This window comes from Dendrobates tinctorius, unplaced genomic scaffold, assembly GCF_039654945.1.
Source record: "Dendrobates tinctorius isolate UK_male_01 unplaced genomic scaffold, ASM3965494v1 ptg000120l, whole genome shotgun sequence".
Taxonomy (NCBI): domain Eukaryota; kingdom Metazoa; phylum Chordata; class Amphibia; order Anura; family Dendrobatidae; genus Dendrobates; species Dendrobates tinctorius.
The window spans coordinates 6,629,863-6,649,687 of record NW_027361788.1 but is presented as its reverse complement, the minus strand read 5'-3'; the positions used below and the strand labels follow the sequence as shown (position 1 = coordinate 6,649,687).

The window sequence follows — 19,825 nt, the reverse complement described above, 5'->3', positions numbered from 1 at the left end:
GAAAAAGCTGATTTTTTTATAACATCTATGAGAATCTCTATACGGGAATGCCGGCTACATACTGGGATTTTCCTTGCTATCTATTGTTTTACCACGGATGTCTGAGGGCCTTTTCCGTGTGCCCAGTCAGCCGAGCTGCAGGCCGTTCCCCTTGGATTCCTGTAGAATCCCCTTTCAATGCTTCATTTTCGCCTATGACTAGGTGAGTGCAGTTATATAAGCATGCAATTTACACCTAGTTTCTACTGCACTTAGATCGTGCACGGCGCTGTTCCCTTTTTTCCCCTATCCTCAGGGTTGTTTGGATTCATTTTGTTATTTTACATCACAGATTCTCTCTAATGGCATACTTGGAGTTGTAGGTTGATGAGATACAATTGTATATGGGTCTGAGTTGACATCACAATGGATTTCTGTGCAAAGCTTCATGATTTAGTCCAGTACTGATGGTAGTTCTGGTGATATTGTCATGTACTGTTGGTGACTCTGGTGATGTAGTCATGTACTGATGGTGGCATTGGTGCCTCATTTATGTACTTACATTCCCTGACAGAAGTTATGTTGCTTATCCATGTTGTGTAAATAAAATCTTATAACCTGACGTTAAATTCATCCATTGGTTGTATAAATTATTCTTTTGAAAGATGAAAACATCCGAAATGTGGTTAAGGTTAAGAAAATAAATTGGCATCAATGCAGAAATATTGATCATTTAATGGACACAGAATGGTCAGATTTTGGCAAGACAAAAGTTTTGTCGCCTGATCATATAATGCACCCAATCCTAGTTTACATCCTCACCTGTGCTCAGTAAATGATCGGTTAATTAGTGGGTGTGTATAAAAATAAACTGAGCTGCAATTTGAGCTCTGACAACATGCCAAAAATCCACCTTGCTACCAAAGCCTGGATTATCAAGAGGCTGAAGACCAGATCCACTGCAGAGGTGGCTGGCACCTTTAATGTGTCTCAGTGTCAAGTACAAAGAATTAAAAAAGATTCAAAGAGACTGGAGATGTGTTTGACAAGCCCAGGTCCAGCAGACCCCGCAAGACAACTGCTCAGGAGGAACGTTTGTTGGCTAGAAAATCCAAAGCAAGCCCCTCTTCCACTGCAGCAGATCTCCAACAGGCCTGGTCACCTCAAGTCCCTGTGTCAACTAGAACAGTTTGTAGGATTCTGTCTCGAAATGGCCTCGATGGTTGAATCAGTGCCCAGAAGCCAGCACTAAACAAAAGGCAAATAAAAAAAAGTGTGGCATTTGCAAAGTCCCACAGCCTGCTAAACAGATGGACGCTGGAAAAGAGGCAGAAGGTAGATTTCTCTGATGAATCTTCAGTAGAATTACACCACAGCCGCCGCAAATACCGCAGGAGACCTACTGGAGCCTGTATGGATCCAAAATACATCCAGAAAACAGTTAAATTTGGTGGTGGAAAGATCATGGTCTGGGGTTACATTCAGTATGGGGGTGTGCGAAACATTTGCAAGGTGGAAGGCAATATCAATAGCCTAAAATATCAAAAATTATTAGCTACCTCTTATATTCCAAATCATAAAAGAGGTCAAATTCTGCAGCAGGATGGTGCTCCATCTTATACATCCATCTCTACAACAAAGTTCCTTCAGGCAAAAAAAAGATTAAGGTGCTCAAGGACTGGCCAGCCCAGTCACCAGACATGAACATCATTGAGCATGTTTGGGGTAGGATGAAAGAGATAGCTTGGAAAACAAAACCAAAGAATCTAGATGAACTCTGGGAGGCATGTAAGACTGCATTCTTTGCTATTCCTGATGACTTCATTAATAAATTGTAAGAATCATTGTTGAACCGCTTGGATGCAGTTCTTCAAGCTCATTGAAGTCACACAAAATATTAAATATGACTCTAATAGCACCACAACTTCATTCACCAATGTTATGCAACATATATTTGTATTTTAAGTTAATTATTTGTTTGAATATCACATTACTTTCTGTGGCCGACAAAACTTTTGTCTTGCCAAAATCTGACCATTCTGTGTCCATTAAATGATCAATATTTCTGCATTGATGCCACTCTATTTTCTTAACCTAAACCACATTTCAGAGGGTTTCAGCTTTCAAAAGAATAATTTATACAACCAATGGATGAATTTAACGTCAGGTTATAAGCTTTTATTTAAATAACATGGAAAAGCGACATAACTTCTGTCAGGGAGTGTATGGTAGTTCTGTTGATGTATTCATGTACTGATTATGTTTCTGGTGATGTGTTCAATGTATTGATGGTGACACTGGTTCCTTATTCATGTACTGATAGTGGCACTGGTGTCTTCTTCATGAACTTCTGGTGGTTCCGGTGATGTATTCTTGTTCTGGTGATCCATGTATTTCCTGTTAATGGTTCTGGTGCTATATTTATGTACTATTGATGGCTCTGGTATTGTATTTATGTATGGATGGTAATTTTAATTTCGTATTCATGTATTGATGATGGTTCTGGTGGTGAAGAGAGCACAGAACCATCATCACTACATGATTACACCACCAGAGCCACCAGTAGTACATGACTATGTCTTCACAGTGACCATCAGTAGATGAATATAACACCAGAACGACCATCAGTACATGAATACGTCGTCAGCAGAACCACAATACATACAGGAAAATGGCATCAGAACCACCATCAGCTTTGTTGAAAACTGTTTGCTGCATGACTAACATAAAAGCCATCATACATATCCCTTTATCTATGACAGGGGATCGTTTAAGTTCAATTAGGATATCCACCAAATGTTGGACACCTGAATTTAAACCATATGGCCCTCATTATAGTTAAGCTATATTAGTTTCCAGGACTATCCTTGGGTCTGACATTTAAAATATAGGAGGTCAGGGATGAATATCACCATTTGTCCCTTGTATTGTGTAAACTGTCAGCAAACAATGTTAAATCATATCTAACTGTGAAAACCACTCCCTGTTGAGCCTCACCCCTAAAAAAAATAAATGTATTTTAACTTCTGCTGTTTTTTTTTTTAAGGGGGTAACAACTCCAGCGAAAGCAGTCATGATAGCTTGTTACCTGACTCATTGGAAGAAGAAGGGGGTGAGGTGTTAGGGGTCCTGTTTCCTTAGTCTCTGACCCATTCCTTTAGTTGGGGCTAGGCTTTCAATGGGGGAGTGAGGGGGCCATCAGCTATATTTGCCTAGGCCACCAAAATACCTTGTGCCGGCCCTGATTGAGTCCATAGGGAGCCATTGTACGAAAGACGAATGGAAGAATGAAATGCCTAGCTGTGATTTGTGCTACAAAGACCCATTTACAACAGAAGTCTTCGCACAATGCCCTACAAATCTCATTGACGTATAATTGCCTAAGCAGGGTTTTCTTCATTTTCATGGCAAAAATAAAAAACATTGCGGCATACTGCACTATTCTTGGTAATGAGAAGCCAAACAGAACGTTTGAGAGACAGTAAGCAGGTGTGAATATACAAAACTCCTCAAACAGAAAGAAAAAAATTAAGTTGGAGGTAAATGTAGGAAGGGGAATGCCACCAAAATCTTTGACCATAAAAGCTCTAAAAAGATACCTATTTTTTAATATAGGCTAAATTTTAGCCTATACTCTCCAAATGTCTTTGTGCCAGCCCTCTGTGTCTGTACTGTTACACACTTAACATTATGGCTGGTCCATACAATCAGGGCAATTGTTACCACCCACCTTTCGTGTCTACCGTTTTCCTCATAGACTGTAAGCTTGCGAGCAGGGCCCTCATTCCTCCTGGTATCTGTTATGATCTATGTGATTATTGTTATGCTGTAATGTCTATTGTCTGTACAAATCCCCTCTGAAATGTAAATTGCTGCGGAATATGTCGGCGCTATAGAAGTATAATTTATTATTATTATTATTATCCCATCTATCACTGCACAGCAATATCATGCAATATTGACCACAAACTGCAAATATTTTTTGCAATGCAAATTTTAACAAGTGCTTTTATCCTGAAATCCCTAATGGTCCAGTCAATTTCAAATCCATTTCCATTTATCTCAAGTTTTAGCACAAATAATAAAATTGTAGTGTCAAAAATTAATGTATTTATAAAATATTAGCTCAAAATCCCCATTTTTGAGTAAGCAGGAAATCAACAAAATCCCCATTTTTGAGTAAGCAGGAAATCAACAAAAATACCATATTACAGTTAAAATATTTTTTTCCCCAAAACGTGACCAAACTACATTCCAACTTATTATTGCAGGTTTATAATCTACAGGATAATGGGGAAGGGGGCAGTAGGTTGGGGGTTTTGTAGCATTTTCAGTGGTGGTTAGGTGGCAGCAGGGTCATTGCAGGCTATAGCTTTCTTGAAGAGATGTTTTTTTAAGTTCAGTCTGGAAGTTACAAATGTGATGGATTATCGAAAGTGTTGGGGCACAGGATGGGGGAAACTCAGGCGAAGTCGTGGAGCTGATTGGGTGTGGAGCTATAAGTATGGAGGAGAGAAGGTCTTTAGAGGATCAGAGGTTAAGTGTTGGAAGACTGATGTTACAATGGGCAAGATGGCAAGAGGAAAGTGTCACGGATAACAGCCGGGGTATGAATATGTATGTGCATGTATGCATGTGTAACTTGACATTGATTGCATAATCCATTGGGGCGATATTAAGTTGGAGGGATTAGAATGTTCTTCCAGTGATGTGAGTGAATGGGTTATGTTCATCCCTCGATAGGACGCCGAGAATGTATCCTATAAATATCGGATCAATGCAAACCCCAATATTCATCACTAACCACTGTCTCCAAAACTTCACAGAAAGATTCTTTGATCAGAGGTTTGGAAGCATACTTGCCTGTTTCTGCATAAACGAATCTCAGCCTTGGTGCCTTCTTCCCAGCAAATCTTCCTGTGGTAATTACCCATTCATTGCAGGGGGGCCTTTCTACAAAGGAGATTGAAGTGTCATCTCTCTCACTTTCCCTCTTTTAATTAGTTTCTCTCTCCCCCAGTTATAATTAGTTTCTATACTGTATGTTCAACATGAGGATGATAATTCCCCTTTCTGTAGATGTCTTTTGAGATTTTATTTTTTTTCTTTATTCATTTTTTTTTATGCTAGAAAGGCTGTTGCATGTGGATAGAACAGTGGCCAAGCTAGCCATCCAATGCTTCGCTGGCCTCTAATAGGATGTGCCTTAATAATAAGGTTAGAGAACTGCACACCAACCGTCTCCCAACCATTTTACCGTGCAATGTGGTGGGGAGTGCACAGGCTTTAGTGTAAGGAATGGATAGCAGTGGCATAAAGAAAATGGAAAAGTACATATCCAGCCTCAAAAAAAAAAAAAAAAACAGTAATGGGCAATGAACTCACTGCCTTTTCTAGATTTCCACAGTCTCCAATCAGGCCACTGAAACATTTGAGGGATCATTTGATTGCTCCCATAAGACACTGTTTTTATTGACATCACTTCCCGTTGTCTAGTCCTGCCTAGACACTATTTATTGAGCTGCTGGAAGTGCTGAACTCCCTCTTTTTCCTTCTATGGTTGCTGTGCTGCACCAGCTGGAGACATGGCACCCGACGGTTTTTGCCTCCCATGGGCTCAAATCTTACAAGTGTGGTAAGCTCTAAGCACCCCCATTTTTTCTCTAAAAAAATCTCAGCATTGTGTCCGTTTCGTCCACATCTAAACCCCGTTTTTCCATCTGAAGCCTGGGACAGCCATGTGAATGTGATGCCGAATGCCGTGGGAACCAGCTTAGGCTTCCTTCACATTTCTTCTATCCTTTTGGCTAGTAAAAATGTTGCCGCTCCTTTTCCAATAAAAAAGGCAATGTGAAAAATGCAGTAAAAGGAAAAACAGAGAACAGACTACATTTGGGAGATGGGGGAGGATGGATTCAGTGGTGCAACTTGAAGCTCGTCGGCCTCAACGCAAAATCTCCAACAAGGCCCCAATTATTGCTGTTTTTTCATATATGAAAAAAGGAACCTCTTGGGCTCCACTAGGATCCAAAGCCTGGGCGACAATGCAAAATTAGACTGGACAGTCTTCAACTATTAATCAGACTAATTTTTTTTAAATCAATATTAGACTAATATCTGGCTATTTGGTTTAAAAATAGCAAAAAACTGACAAGGGGTGTGATTTCACAGAAACAAACAGGAAAGGGGTCAACTTAAATCTTGGTGAAAATTTCTGCCATAAATCGCTTTAGAATTCTGTTGCATTTAGTTTAGAAAATCTGTAAAGCAATCACAAGGGTATTATTCACACGTTACACGTTTGCTGCAAAAAGTTCTGCAAGTGGCTCATTCATCAGATACAACCCCATTTAGATGAGTGGAACCAATTTTCAGTTGCAGATATTTATCAATATCTACGGCAACAGTGATATATCGGGAGTAATGTGCCCGCTTATACAGAGATAGGAGTGTGGAATATGCAAAATTTACATAGTGGCTTGTGAAAAGCATAAAAAAAAATAATAAAAAAAAACACACTGGCATGTCTCATAAATCTTGCGCGCTGCTCTACTGGACGGCTGCTATCTCCCAGCAACCAGATGCCTTTTCCTTTCCAGTGCAACAAAAGAAAAGATCCAGTAAACAATACAAGTTCTGCGCTCACAATGGAGATGATCAGAATCGCTCTGCAACCTTACGGAGCCATTTAACACTCGCGCTTGCTGTAAATGAGGCAACTTTAGATTCATAAACGTTCGGCTCATTAGCTGCCGGTTGTACGGAAAGGTTCAGGCAATAGGTTTTGTTTTAATACACGACGGAAGATCGGTTTCATATAAAATATTCATTAAAACGCAGAATTGCAAAACAAAAAGTCTGTAAATAGACAATCATGTGAACAAGCTTTATATTGTTTCCTGCTCGTCTGCGATGCCAAATGGCTACTCAGTCATTAAGCTGGAAGCGTGCCAGTCACTTCAGGTGGCTTCAGTATACGTCGTGTGCGTTTTTGAGGAACACAGTTTGGCCGTTATATACTTTTATCCTGAAACTGTTTTCTCAGTCGCTTATTTTTAGTTGCCACTGAGCCGCTGTGTGAAGACTAGCTACCATCACATCTTCCAGGGGAAGACATATCATTGGTGCCCAAGAGGTAAAAGGGTCAACTTCCCCTTCCAAAGCAGGTGGAATTTTGCATTACGATGAGCATTTCCACTGCAAAGGGCCCATGTATCGTTCTTGCACAGGGACCATATCCTGTGTGATGTCTCGCATATACAGCATACAGAGACATGAGGAATTCCTGCCTTCCATTCTCTATTTAGTGCACCCTCAGAAGTATCAGCTGCATGGAGAACATTATACAACAGTACTGGGCAGTGTAGCTGTGAATCCAGCACTGTGCTGTGAATCCAGCACTATTAAATTAAGCCAGTCAGCATGTGTTTAGACCCTCAAACTAATGTCATCTATATAGAGTCCTTATAACGTTGATGACGTCGATCCCTTTTGTTTTATAAGTCCGTGCCTCAATTTTTGTCAGACAGCCGTACTACTCAGATAAGGATCGCAACACAATGCTCAGACTGGCCAGCAGCTCTACTGACCAAAGCGTGACAGCTCCATTAAAATACATGCTGAGACACTCTGGCCAGTCTGAGCTTTTTTTTGCGATCTCCGTTTGAGTGATACGGACGTCTGAGCCTTCACTTATAGATATTAAATTGGCAAGCGCTGGGGGCCTGTCTCTGCACCATCCTGGGAGTGGTGAGCAATGGCACTTGCGCAATGTCTCTGGTGGAGGAACATAGCACAGAAAAGTTTCCCGTCAGTCACGGACCGGAGACCAGCAGCAAGTGTGGGAAAAGGGACAGTGGCCAAAGAGCTGCAAGTGCAGGACCAAGGCCCCTGTATTTGAGGCTTTTTTGCATGACAATTTGCTGATGGATGTCTATAAAACAGAAGCACAGACTTATGCAAAGGAATAGATGCCATCAATATTACAAGGACTTTACACAGATGACCTTACCTTAGGGTCTAAAAACCTGCTGACGTGGTCTCTTTAAAGGAAATCTGTCAGCAGGTTTTGCTATGTGATCGGAGAACAGCATGATATAGGGCCTGAGAGCCTCATTTCAGTGATATCATTTAATAGGTCTTGTGTTTCTGTTATAATACAAATCAATGTTTTATTATCAGGAGATCATCACTACAGGACAAAGTGTCTTGTGCCTCCTGGTCCAACTTTTCCCCCACCGATTAGCAGCTTTCTGCCTATGCACAGTGTACACAGAAATCTGACAATCAGGGAAGGGGACAGGGTTATACAGAGTTCATCATTCAGAGCTCTGCTAGATCTACAGCAGAGAAAACTGATAGTTCATTGAGTGCAGCAGTTGTGATACATTGCCAGAATTAGGGTTTCTGCCTCTACATCATAATGCTGTCAGATAACATAGCATAAATCTAACACAGATTCCCTTTAAGCGGAAGCATATGTGCATACAGTGGCTTGCAAAAGTATTCATCCCCCATTGACTTTTTACCTATGTTTTCATTACAATTTGTGTGTATTTATTTATTTTGTTAATCAGATTTGTACGTGATGTGTTAGCACTAAATACTCTAAGTTGGTGAAGTGAGAAAAATATAGGCATGAATTAAATTTACAGATTCAAATAACTAAAAATTGTCATGTGCATGAGTATTCACCACTTTTTCTACGAAGTCCCTAAAAATTTCTGGTGCAAATAATTACCTTCATAAGTCCCATGCTTAGTGACAGAATGTCCCCCTGTGTTCAATCTAAGTGTCACATGTCTCTCAGTATATACATTTTACCTTTTCTGAAAGGCCACAGAGGCTGCAACACCATTAACAAGAGGCACCACTAACCAAACACCATGAAGACCAGGAAGATGTCCAAACACCACCATGAACACCAAAGAGATCTCCAAACACCACCACGAAGACCAAGGAGATCTCCAAACACCACCACGAAGATCAAGGAGATCTCCAAACACCACCACGAAGATCAAGGAGATCTCCAAACAACACCATGAAGACCAAGGAGATCTCCAAACACCACCATGAACACCAAAGAGATCTCCAAACACCACCACAAAGACCAAGGAGATCTCCAAACACTACCACGAAGATCAAGGAGATCTCCAAACACCACCACAAAGATCAAGGAGATCTCCAAACAACACCATGAAGACCAAGGAGATCTCCAAACACCACCATGAACACCAAAGAGATCACCAAACACCACCACGAAGATCAAGGAGATCTCCAAACACCACCACGAAGATCAAGGAGATCTCCAAACACCACCATGAACACCAAAGAGATCTCCAAACACCACCATGACCACCAAAGAGATCTCAAAACACCACCACGAAGACCAAGGAGATCTCCAAGCACCACCACGAAGATCAAGAAGGAGATCTCCAAGCAACACCATGAAGACCAAGGAGATCTCCAAACACCACCACCACGAAGACCAATGAGATCTCAAAACATCACCACAAAGACCAAGAAGATCGCCAAACACCACCACAAAGACCAAGGAGATCTCCAAACAAGTCAGGGGCAATACAAGTCAGGGTTGGGTTATAAAAAAAATTCCCAATCTCTGATGATCCCCAAAGCACTATTAAATCCATATCATCAAATGGAAAGAACATGGTACCACAACAAACCTGCCAAGAGAGGGCGCCCACCAAAACTTTCAGCCCAGGCAAGGAGGACATCAGAGTCAAAGCCCAGACCTTAATACAATTCAGAATCTGTAGTCAGACTTGAAGATTGCCATTCACCAAAAGGAAACCATCTAACTTGAAGGAGCTGGAGCAGTTTTGCCTTGAGCAATGAGCAAAAAGGTAAGCCACAAGATGTGGAAAGCTCAGAGACTTATCCAAAGCGACTTGCAGCTGTAATTGCCACAAAAATAGTACTGACTCTAGGGGGTGAACAGTTATGTACACTGAAGTTTTCAGTTATTTTGTCCTATTGGTTAAAATGTTCAGTTGTAGGCATGTTCTGTATATGAATTGGTGCAGATCCTCAAAAAAAAAAAAAAAAACAGTGAAATAACAGGCTGTGACTTTGCAAAAGTGCCAAGGGGATGTATGTGTGTGTGTGTGTGTGTGTGTGTGTGTGGTGGGGGGAGGGTGAATAATTTCACAAGCCACTGTACTTTCACTCTACTACTCAAACTTCCCCTCTTGGGTTTCCATAGATGGTGGTAATCTCTCATTAAGACAGCAAACCCTATTGGTCAGAACAAGACTGACTTTAAGGCTGAGTTCACACGTGGTGTTTTTTTTCGCATTTCCGCGGCGGTTTTAACAGCGCGATTTTGCCGCGAAAACACGAAAAATAAGCATCCCATGCATTCCTATGGGATTCCACAATGCTGTGCTAATGCTGCGGTTTTTACCACGCCGGAATCGCTTCGCGGTAAAAAACGCAGCATGCTCATTAATTTTGCAGAATCGCGGCGATCCCGCACCCATAGGAATGTATTGTTCAGCTTACTTCCCGCATGTGGTTGTGCACACCATGCGAAAAGAAAGCAGAACAATTGGCGGATGGTACCCGTCCTTTTGACGGTGTGCCGAGCGCACCAAATGGCAACAGGTTGCGTTTGGCGCTGGTCGGCGCACCCGTCAAAAGAACGCATGCACCGCCAAATGCATACCTGCACACGGCCTGCGTCCCCAGTGCTAAAGATAGGGGACGCAGGACGCATGCAGGGTCATGCGCCCGTAGGCGGAGCTACCGGCAGAGGCACGGCAGGGGGCGGGGCTAAGCAGCGGCCGTGCGCAGGCCGATGCTGCGGCCTTAAATGCTAATGTGAAACCACCCTTAAATAATCAATCGTCCAGAATAATGGGACGATATTCTCTCTCCTATCATGTGCAGTCCATATACATTTTGTTATTTTTGAATCAGCAGTTATTAATTAACTTACAGGACCATTTACAGTTTCCTATGCTACAGGATTACAAAGTATTCATAAAATTTGTAATGCTGTACTGTGGCTCTGTAAGGCGTCCAATTTTTTTCTCGCAGCAATCTGAGAAATTTTTTAACATATTGTCAGTGAAAAGAAAAAAAAAAGTAATCAGCACTGCCCCTTTACATAACAGTGGTCCGAGTGCTAACTGATAATGGATTGAAGAACACGCAGATTTATATTGTGTTCCTAGTGAGCTCCAAGAGTGAATGAGGAGTTAGAAGTGTCTCATAAGTGGAGGGGGGGGGTGAATGTTTTTCTGATAGATTATATTATAAATTTTCTTTTCTGGTATTTAAATAATCACAAACACAGTGCCCCCACCAGGAGCTTGCACATAGCCTTACATCACCGAGCACAATGCCAAGTGTTGGATAGAGTGGTGTAAAGCCACCATCGCTGGACTCTACACAGAACACTTCCCTTCAGTGATGGATAGCACATTATCAGGCATTTGATGGATGAGTCTTGGTTTGGTGAATGCCAGGAGGACGTTACCCCCTGACTGCATTTTTCCCGATGTAGTTTGTTGAACAAGGGATAATACTACAAGATTTTTTTCAGGGTTCAGCCTCGGCCCCTTTGTCCCGGTAAAGAGAAATCTTAATGCTTATAGATACCAGGACATTATGGACAATTGTTGCTTACAAGTTTGTGGCACTGTTCTGGGGAAGGTTCTTTTTGGTTCTCCATGACTATGCCCAGTGCTCAAACTCCATACAGACACTGTGTGGAGTTGAGGTTGGAAGCTCACGACCGGCTGCACAGAGCCCTGACCACCACTCTATCCACCACCTCTGGGAAGAACTAGAACAGACTTCACAAATACGGAGCTGGATGACGGAGCAAAAATTCACACAAACCTTTCAAAAATCTTGTTCAAAAACGTTCAGAAGGTTTATTAATTTAAAATGGGATTTCCTATAAAGCGACCCAATACTTGTCCATATAGTGTATACACCACGACAGGTGCCAATGTAACAAGCTTTTCTGCAAATTATTCAAAATCTGCTTAAAAAAGGGTAGGCCGAAATCACTAAGAAACAAAATTCAGAAACAAATAAAAAATCTGTTTTCTAGCAAAACCATCACCATACCCAACTCCAGGCCGTGTAGATTTCCAGTCCAGCTCCTTTGACGTGAATGGGGCATTGCGGACGTACCATACACAACCCATGCATGAAGTGGCACCTTTTTTTTTTTTTAAAGAATGCTATATTCAAGTGCTTTTCCAAGGTTACAATAAGTTTTCTATAATGGATATTCAAACCAAATAAATGTAAGCAATGTAAATAGGAAATGACCCTTTCTCCCCCATCTATAAGGGCCACAGTTTTACAAAATGACAGGCAAAAAAGGGAAAAGAGAATAGAAAATAAAATTTAGAATAGGTTTTGGAATTGGGTAGTAGTGACCACAAACCAGGCGTTTCATTAATTATGACCAGAACACTTCTGCATATTATTTCCATACTGTAGAGACGTTTTCTCCAACCTGTAGCTTCCCAGCCTCCAGACTGCACCGCCCATGAAGTCTTCATGTGTCTTGATTCTCTATACATTTATACACTATTACTTTAGCACAATCTAAGATAACAGTTATGTCATGACTTAATCATCTAAAGTGGTTGTAAAAAACAAGGCAAGGATGCTTTTAAATAAAATAAATGGGGAGGCATAATCCTTTACTGGCAGCCCCATAGATCGAGTGCAATGCCTGCTCCATTAGGAATTTACAGATTGGCTTCAGATGGTTCACGTGTAAAGTGTTGTGGAATAAATGGCGCTATAATAATAATTGGCTGCAGCGGTAAGGTACACCTGAAGAGTGCTACTGAGACACATCCAATGATGCATTCTTCTAATCACCTGAACACTGAAGCAGGAGAGGTCAGCACTGGATCCATGGGGTTAAAAACATTTCTAATTATGTCCAAAAAAATACTGATCAAAATGTCATAAATACCCCAGAACTGTATCAATGTGATATACAGGGCGAAAAAATAAAAAATGAGCCATGATGCAGCTGCATACATTTATAAAAAAAAAACCTTATGGGTCTCAAAGTGTCTATAAATAAAACTTATGTCACAAAATTCTTAAAGGGAATCTGTCCGGAAGTTTTTGCTATGCTATCTGAGAGCAGCATAGTGTAGGGGCAGAGATCCTAATTCCAGTGATGTTTTATTTACTGGGCTGTATTTTGCCATTTCAATAAAATCTGCAGGAGATCATTACTACAAGACTAGGTGTCTTGTGCCTCCTGGTCCAACCCTTCCCCCAGCACTGATACATTGTACACAAGGCTACCAATCAGTGGTGTGGGCAGGGTAATACAGAGCTGAGCATTCCGAACTCTGCTAGATATGCAACAGAGAAAACCTATTGTATCACACCTGCTGCACCCAGCAAACTAAAGTGACACATCGCTGGAATCAGGGTCTCAGCCTCTACCCCACCCTGTTGTCAGATTACATAGAAATAATCTTCTGACAGATTCCCTTTAAGGCCTCTTTCACACTTCAGTTATTTGCATCAGTTAAAATCCACCAAAAAGGCAGACAAGCGGATCCGTTCTCAACTGATGTGAACGGATGGCACAGGATCCGTTTTTAGACGGATCCTGAAAATGAGGAAATTTAAAGGAGAAGAGAGAGAGAGAGAGAGAGGAGAGAGAGAGAGAGAGGAGAGAGAGAGAGAGAGAGATTTTTTTTTGTCCGGCACCCAGACAGATTTTGGGGTTAATTCAGTGTCTGGAGGATCCGCCGGCCAAAAAAACGTTGCAAGCTCCGTTTGGAAATCTTTGAGGATGTTGACGGACACTAACATTGTGGCGGATCCTCAAAAAAACGGATGCAACGGACGGCAATCAGTCAGGATCCGCCAATAATGAATGTCAATGGGGAAAAAACGGATCCGCAAAGAAAAATGGCGGATCAGTTTTTTTCCAAAATTGGAGGATCTTGACTGATTGTCAAAAACGGAAGTGTGAAAGAGGCCTAAGGGTTTGCTCACACGAGTATATCATAGCTGAATGCTATGCAGAGTTTTACCACATAGCGCTAGGATGAGTGTTATCATATGGCACAGATCAAATCTGCAATTTTTCGCTCATGCCGATTCAGTCTATGGGTGAGTGAGAAACATTGGACTGCACTCTGATGTCATCCGAGTGCAATCTGATGAACTCGCAGCGTCAATGGAGAAATTAAGCCCTCCATCTCCCCATCTGTGCACCGATTCTCACATGTGGGAGAATCAAAGCAAAGTGCACTGACACCATCAGAGTTTTATCCGAGAGGATTTTTGCACAATCGGCCCAATTCTCTCACATGAGCGAATCGATGGCGTGAGGCCTCTGCCCAAGGAGGATGCCAGTGGATATTAAAACAAAAAACCTAAAAAGGTTTTATTTTAAACAGATCCATCTATTAATAGAGCTTTTGAGCTTTTTTTGCAGTTTTGAACGGATCCGTTGCAAACTGGAGGCTTCTCTGAAAACTTTGCTTCCTCGGCCGGTGCAGTGCTTATAAATGTACCTGATGTAAACTAATGACACTTTATCACAAATATAAAATCCGTTAACTGAACGTTATAGTTTCTCTGTCTTTATGCTCTCTTCCATATTTGCCTTAAATATAGGGCAGCACGGTGACTCAGTGGTTAGCACTGCAGCCTTGCAGCACTGGGGTCCTGGGTTCAAATCCCACCAAGGACATCATCTGCAAGGAGTTTGTATGTTCTCCCCGTGTTTGCATGGGTTTCCTCCGGTTTCCTCCCACACTCTAAAGACATACTGATAGGGAATTTAGATTGTGAGCCTCATTGGGGACAGTGATGATAATGTGTGCAAACTGTAAAGCGCTATATAAAGATTATTATATATAAATATATAATATTACTACTAACAATAATACTACTACTAATAATACAACTTGGGCAGTACGGTGGCTCAGTGGTTAGCACTGCAGCCTTGATAGGGAGAGCGCCGATATAATATATGTACAGGGCTGTGGAAATAATGGAGTAAAATATATATATAAAAGGACATACAATTTGATTCATTTTCCCCTAGGAGGTGAATCAGTAAGATCTGATTAAGACCTGCAACCAAATAGCCGATGCTTGGACACGGAATTGATTTTTTCAAAATTGTTCCAGATTTTTGAGCGGTGTCTGAAACCAAAAGGTTCATTCCATATATACCTAGCTTATACGCTGTGCACTCTTCTAAAAGTGTCCACACGCATGAACATAATGAAATCTATCTAACCACTTAATTTGAATGCCTTGCAAGTATCCCCCCTCCAGAATGGATTTCAGGCACCATAATGCAGACAGAACGTAGTGCACATTAGATAATCGCATATTTTTGGTCAGGTAAGGTAGACAATGGACCTACACAATTGCAATTTTTATTTTGCAATATTGTCACATCTTGGATCCATCAATGACTATAGCTAAAAAAAAAAAAAAAAACTGCATCAAAACCTGCCATTTGTGATTCCAGGCTAAAAGCAGAATTACGAACGTCCATATGATGATGACGGCACACTTACCTTGAAATCTGTGAAATTAGGAAACAAGAATTTTCTTCAGCTCAAAAAAGAGGTTGTGAAAGTGCCTTGTTTATGGGTCATGTGTCCTTCATAGGGGCTCCGGCAGTCGTCTGCGTGATCTAGCTCCCGCGATTCCAGCGCAACTTAGTTGAGATGCAAATTTCATGTGATTCTGAAGAGCAGCATGCAAGAAGAGAGACAGCGAAGAGACCAGCAGTCTGGTTCACATCCCTGACCCTGCCCTTGTAAAGCTGACATCACCCAGAGTAAAACAATAAGTTGGGGGTCACAAATGTTTCAATAAAAAGGTCGTATTTACTGTGTAGTCAGGAGACAAATAAATTTTACAAGTGCTATTATGTGCCATTTGCTTTAGAAAATTGATAAAACTAACAACTAAGTTTTGGTTTGGTGACTTATTATTCACTCCTGAGTCTTTTGAAAGTCTTTCCATCCTCCTACAATTTAATACATAAGATTTGTGTGACTTATGTTTCCTCCTGTGTATTTTGAAAGCTAAATTTGTCTTGGGTATCATATCTAGTTAGGTAAATTAAATTGCAATGAAAGCAAAAAAAAAAAAAAAAAAAATTTAAACACCATTAAGATTTAAAGGAAATGTGTCAGTAGGATCAACCCTCCTAAGCAGTCTATATGGGCATGTAGGTCCTAAGAAGTTTTATAAAATGATACCTTGATAATTGGTGATCCGATGTTTAATTCCAAAGAAAGACACGTTTGCCTTAACATGTAAATGAGCTGTTAAGTACTCCAGGGCGTATTGTAAATGACAGGAGGAATTACTAGTGTGAGACATGTAGATCAAGAGGTCAGACTGTCAGTCATTACATGTCTCACTAGTAATGCTCCATTTCATTTAAAATAATCTCTGGAGGCAGATTCTCAGAGAGATCTATGTCCTGCCCATAGATCTCAACAGAACATTTGCATATTGAAGGGGGAAATTTGTCCTATCGCTGATTGTATTTGCAGGATTCCATGACATTGTGAGGGAACACAAGGGCTGTAGTCATGGCTGAAATTAGTGGTGCATTTGCGCCCTGGTCTCCCGTCGCATGAAAATAACATCCATTCATCAATGTACCTGTCACTCTGCTCCATCAGGTTCTCTTCTGGCCTGTTTTAAGCTCTCTCCTGCCGTTTGCACATAGACAGAGATGGAGTCCAGCTCAAACTTCAAACGGTCAACTTTACTACCATTTAATCTTAGCACGTCCACATCCATTACAGCAGATATAGTTTCCAACAGTGCACTTCTTTCACTTTCCCTGTGCTCTGTGCTGCTTCTTTCGGCCTGTTCTCAGCCCATACTGAATCATCTGGTACAGCAGCGTCCTCCCTGTCCAGCTTCCCTACTCTCAGGAGTTCCCCTATCTGTTTCGCCCCGGGCAAAAGTGCATAAGCCCAAGTAGCAAGCTGCCACATGACGGAGCGACCTGCCTTCCTGATTTTCTGTACTTTCTGGCCACCTTAGGCCCTTGACGGCTGGGCTTCCCACTTTAACGTTGCGTAGCTGTCTGCCCTGTACGGGCTCTAAATCTCTACTGACTACTATAAGGAAACCCTCCTAGCTTACCCGCAGACAGCTCCTCCCATGTTAACTATTTACAGTGTGCTGTATAACTAAACACTATTAGGTCCTCATCTTGTGGACCATTTACAGTAGGTACTGCACTTTTCCTATACAGTGATAAAGGACATAACATTATTTACACATAACGAATCATCCAGTATATCAGATAGACAAATGTACATCTATACAGTAAGAATAAAATAATGAACAATCTTAGTAACCCTTTACAACATCACCACCAGGAGGTAGTTATCATTGATCCACACAGGAACATATCAGAGGTTAAATAGCCCCTCCTACAACCACCCACCTGTGATTTTTCAAGTACCACACTAGGATGGATGCAACACTTATTGAAATTCTTTCAAGTTATGTTAACCTCACAAAACAGAAAAGAAATTCAGAAGGTAGAGAATGTAAGGTGCATTGTCATGATGGTCTCCTGGAAATGCAATTGCTGGTAGGAATCATAGAATTGTAGAGTTGGTAGGGACCTCCTGGGCCATCTGGTCCAACCCCCTGCTCAAAGCAAGATTCGCTAAATCATCCCAGACAGATGTCTGTCAAGCCTCTGTTTGAAGACTTCCATTGAAGGAGAACTCACCACTTCTCGTGGCAGCCTGTTCCACTCATTGATCACTCTGTCAAAAAGTTTTTTCTAATATCTAATCTGTGTCTCCTCCCATTCAGTTTCATCCCATTGCTTCTAGTCTTTCCTTGTGCAAATGAGAATAAATATGATCCTTCTAAAGTGTGACAGCCCTTGAGATATTTGTAGACAGCTATTAATTCTCCTCTCAGTCTTTTCTTTTGCAAGCTAAACATTCCCAAATCATGCAACCTTTCCTCATAAGACAGGGTTTGCAGACCGGTCACCATTCTGGTTGCTCTTTTTTGAACTTGCTCCAATTTGTTGATGTCTTTTTTAAAATGTGGTGCCCAAAACTGGACACAGTATTCCAGATGAGGTCTGACCAAAGAGGAGTAGAGGGCAATAATGACTTCACATGATCTAAACTGTATGCTTCTGTTAATACATCCTAGAATTGCATTTGCCTTTTTTGCTGCTGCATCACACTGTTGACTCATATTCAGTCTGTGATCTATTAGTATACTCAAGTCTTTTTCACATGTGCTGTTGCTTTGCCCTATTCCTCCCATTCTGTATATGCTTTTTTCATTTTTATTGCCCAGATGTAGTACTTTGCATTTTTCCCTGTTAAAAACCATTCTGTTAGTTGCTGCCCATTGCTCCAGCTTATTTATATCTTTTTGAATCCTCACTCTCTCTTCTCTAGTATTAGCTATCCCTCCTAGCTTTGTGTCATCAGCAAATTTAATCAGTTTACCCTCAATTCCTTCATCTAAATCGTTGATAAAGATGTTGAACAATACAGGGCCCAGGACAGAGCCCTGTGGTACCCCACTTGAGACATTCTACCAACTGGATGTGCAGCCATTTACGACCACTCTTTGGGTCCGATCGCTAAGCCAGTTATGAATCCACCTAACAGTTGCCTTGTCCATTCCATACCTAGTCATTTTTTCAATAAGGATTGTGTGAGATACTTTGTCAAATGCTTTGCTGAAGTCAAGATATACTATATCTACAGCATTTCCCTGATCCACCCAATCAGTGATTCCGTCATAGAAGGAAATTAAGTTAGTCTGACATGACTTATTAGTTACAAACCCATGCTGACTCTGTTTAATCACTTCATTCTTATCCAGGTACTGACATACATGTTGTTTAATAATTTATTCAAAGATCTTTCCTGGTATAGAAGTCAGACTCACCGGCCTATAGTTGCCTGGGTCCACCTTCTTCCCCTTTTTGAAGATAGGAACAACATTTGCTCTTCTCCAGTCTTAGTCTGCTGAGACTTCCCCTGTTCTCCAAGAATTTGCAAAGATTTCTTCTGCTATCTCCTTCAGTACTCTGGGGTGTAATTCATCTGGACCTGGAGACTTGAATTCATTTAGGTTAGCTAAGTGTTTCCTCACTATCTTTATGTTTATAGATATCCTGGATTCTTCTTGTCACGGTCACGTGTGTCTGGACACAGCGAGTACCGCAAGGCAAACCCATGTGACACACGTGACCCTGGATACACCGCCTCCAGTGGGGCGAATTTAAATAATAAACACGTGCAGCTGGATACACCGCCTCCAACTGGCGAATTTAGACATTACACGTATATACCAGTCTGGAAACCCCGCCTCCAGTAAGGCGAATTTAAACAATAAGGGAAACCTGGGAAACATTAACAATGGTGGGCCCTGCGTTAGGAAATAGGGAAGTGGAGACCTCCTGAGCTCCCCTGAGCCAGTGTCCCTGCACTCCTAACGTTCCCTATGCCGGTTCCGCACCGGGCGCGCAACAGGAACCTAAAAACCCTAGCTCGCCCTGACCTAAACCCTCACTAGGGAATTGGTCAGTGCAGAAACTAGTCCCACCACTGCACTAAAACACACATGAGGAAAGATGACAAAACAGGGGAAACACCACTTAGCCTTGCTCTGTTGCGTACGCTCCTAGCAACAGAGCCCACCACCTGCATGCATCTTCTCCTCCACCCGGATCCATCACCATAACTGGATCCTTCACCATAGTGCAGCCTTGGAGCAGAGTCCACCACCAATTGCAGAAGTCCATTAACAGAGTCCCAAAGATGAGCTCAGCTCCTGC

General features: G+C 41.6%; 1 protein-coding gene across 1 annotated transcript in view; it reads right to left on the bottom strand.

Moving 5' to 3' along the window:
* The window catches only part of ADGRD2 (adhesion G protein-coupled receptor D2), a 739,028-nt gene extending 723,346 nt beyond the window's left edge, over positions 1-15,682 (bottom strand). Inside the window, exon 1 of the mRNA XM_073541421.1 lies at positions 15,543-15,682. The gene's annotated coding sequence lies outside the window, so the exon portion shown is untranslated. The remainder of the gene's footprint in view (positions 1-15,542) is intronic.
* Positions 15,683-19,825: the final 4,143 nt, after the last annotated feature.